We start from the raw sequence: 3405 nt of genomic DNA, 5'->3' as shown, positions 1-3405 counted from the left end.
GTAATATGCTAATTAGACCAGACATCTTCTAGAAAAAGCCACGGTGCCGGGGGCCGAGTCAGAGGTGGTTAGGGGTGACCAGGCTGGCTGGGGAGGGCAGTTAGGGGTGACCAGGTCTGGGGGGGGGGGCAGTTGGGGGCAACCAGGCCAGCAGAGGAAGGCAGTTGGGGTGACCAGGCAGGCAGATAGGTGAGCAGTTAGGAGCCAGCAGTCCCAGATTATGAGAGGGATGTCTGACTGCCCATAGGGATTGGGCCTAAATCAGCACTCGGACACCGCCTGAGGGGTCCTGGAATGAAGAGAGTGCAGGCTGGGCTGAGGGACCCCCCTCCCCCGTGCACGAATTTCATGCACTGGGCCTCTAGTGTGTGTGTGTGTGTGTATTCTCTCAGGAGCGTCTGCAGTTGATTCATGCTCATCTGAAAGTCTGAGCAGCCCTGCTCTGTGCACTCTCTCCTTTGAGAGAAGAGCACGCTGAGGTCCAGGGACTTTCAATGGACACAGCAGGATCCAGGCTCCCCTCAAACCTCTTTTCCCAGAAAAGGCCTCAGAGAGCAGACACCTCTGACCAACTCCTCTGACTGGGATCCCTGGTCAGGGCATCCCATCTCAGGGTCCTCACCTCCTCTACCTGGTCTGGTCTTGAAGCTATACTAATCAGCGTGGGAGTCCACCTTCCATAGAATTATCATACGTGAGCTGCTCCTCAGCTCAGGATAATTTTCTCATCTGCATAATCGTATTTGACTTCCTTGCAGATGTAAAAACCCCCTTACCTTGGGCGAGTTAATCTTCATTGATTGAATATCAAATTCATTCGAATGTGGGAGAGGAGGCTTTTCTTTCTCTGCAGCAGAACCACTGTCTGAAAGCCTGGCTCAGCCCAGAGGGCGGTAGGGGGAGTAAGGGGGAGAATGGAGAGGGGGGAGGGGGGCAGAGTGGGGGGCTGCCAGGTCAGCTTTGTCTCTGTCCCTGCCCGCTGCTGAAGAGGCCCTTCCCTCCCCACCCACTTTCTTTGTGTCGGCATCTTCCCAGCTTCAATACTTCTCTCTTTCTTCTTCTTCCTCTGTTTAGTCTCTATCTTTCTACCTCTGTGGTGTCCCTTAGTGTCTTGGTCTTTTGGTTCTGTGTTTTCTTTTCTTTTTTCTATTTTACCTTAATTTCCTTTCCTTCTTGGTTTCTTTCCCTCCCTCCTCCCCTCTCTCCTCTTCTCCTCTTCCTCTCCCCACTTCTCTACGTCTCAGATTCTTTCTTTACCTGAAAGTATCTCTACTATGTCCTCACCGACAACTTAATAGAAGAAAAGAAAAATGCAGCAAGAACCTATCGCAGAAGGGGCTGAGATTCTAAGGGAGACAGGGGGCGACACGGGGGTGGAGGTGGGGAATGAAGAGGGAGGAGGGCCTATGAGGCCCTGGTTCCCAGGCCCAGGCTGAGAGGCCTGTTCTCGGGTTAGAAAATGTCAACCCTGCCCAATAAGGGAGGTTCCAGGTGTTCACAACAATCCCATGAATCAGGAGTATTTTCCCATTTTACAGACGAGGACATGAGCAACATGTCCAAGTCCCATGGGTAGTGGTGGGACCAGGATTCGAACCGGGGCCACCCTAATCCTGCAGGCAGTCTGTGATTATCCAGGAAAAGGCTGAGGCCATGCGCCCTGCTTCCAAGTAGCCTGGAAGCAGGTGAATCCTGATGATTCTAGAACTTGTCATTTCTCCTCAAGCTTACGTTGTCATTTTGAGTGCTTAGCAAACCATGTGGCACAAAGTACCCAGTACCTGTGAGGTAGTTATCATCATCATTGTTGTTCTTCTTCAAAGACAGACCGAGGTTCAAATTCTTGTTCAGGTGCATGAAACCTGTGTGGCCTTAGTCTCTTTGACCCTCAGTGGACTCATCTTATCTACAATGTAGTAATAATAATAGTATCTGCCCTGCAAAACACATAGCTCAGTGCCAAGCACATAGTAGGACCTGGGAATGTTAGCAATGACTTTCACATTATTACTGTCATGTTGCTGTTATCAATGATTCATGCACACATATACCATGCTTGATGCTTGCTTTTCTCACCCTCATTATTGTTATATCTGAGTGCCTAGCACCTAGTAGGTGTTTGATAAATATCAAATCAGTGAATGAATGACCTCTTGTAGAAGCTCATTTTATACCTTCATTACAGTTCCTGACTCCCTGGCTTCCTTTCTCCTATGTATGTTGGCAGAGTCTGCTTTGTGGCAGACCTAGGTAATGGGCAAGAGCTGGGTTCTTGAGTGACCAAAATAGGGTTGTACATCCCAGCTCTGCCACCTCCTACCTGTGAACCTCTCTGTGTCTCAGTCCCTCCATCTGTAGAATGGGACTCTCAACAATAGTGGGAGGTGTAGCTGAGACTGGAGCAGTGCGGGTGGTCAGCGGGATGGTGGTGGTGGGGTGGTGGTAAAGGCAGATGTTTCTTACAAGACAGAGAGAAGGTGGGATCAGACTATGAGAGCCTTGAATGCCAGGCTAGGTCATTCTGAGTCTTGCTTCCTCTTTCCCAGATTGCTGGAAAGGGGCCCTGGTCTGAGGGCTCTGGCTGCAGACTCTTTGAGACAAAGCCAGGCTGCAAGCATCCTGCAGGGACAAGAACACTTCTCTGGGCTCCTGTCCTCAGCTCCAGCTGGAGCTGGAATGGTGGGGAAGGGAAGGCATTTGCAATTCAGATCTGGGGCAGATGGGAGGACTTCCTTGATGGAAGCGTGGGCACGGATGGAGGCAGCTGCCTCTCTTCTCACACACATCCTGACCTCAGACTGGCGCTTCCTGGACACTGCCTCTCACAGCACCACCCAGCCTCAGACCTGTACCCAACACTGCTCTAAGTGCTTTTCATAGTTAAGTGCCAGTCATATGAAGGAGATACTATTATTACCCCTTCTTACAGAGAAGGGAAGCAAGGTCCATACAGGCAAAGCAACTTGCCCAAGATCACACAGTAGTCAGTGACAGAGCTGTCATTCACACCAGGTGGCCTGACTGCAGAGCCCACACTCTTACTCATGCACCGCTCCACCTAACCCGATCCCAACTGCAACCCCTCCACCGGGGAGGACGTTGTATGAACCATGCTCGGCATACTTTGCTCAGTTTCTTCGGTGAACCACACTCGGGGGCATTCCCCACCTTCCTCACAGACCATGCAGCTCTCTGAGGCTGCAAGGCCACTTTAGCAGACAGGCACAGGGCCCTGGCCCCTCCTACTTTCCGGGCCCCAGCGGACCTCTGGGTCATCAGAGGGGACCCTGATACAAGTGACCAGGCAGGGCGCTCACAGGGACTCACAGGCAGGTGGCCCCTGGACATGTGGTTCATCAGTCTGAGATAACCGGCTCTGATCACCGGCAGGTATGGCTTCCTCTC

Source organism: Myotis davidii, unplaced genomic scaffold (genome assembly GCF_000327345.1).
Source record: "Myotis davidii unplaced genomic scaffold, ASM32734v1 scaffold993, whole genome shotgun sequence".
Taxonomy (NCBI): Eukaryota; Metazoa; Chordata; class Mammalia; order Chiroptera; family Vespertilionidae; genus Myotis; species Myotis davidii.
The sequence above is the reverse complement of the archived record's forward strand: the minus strand, read 5'-3'. Positions refer to the sequence as shown.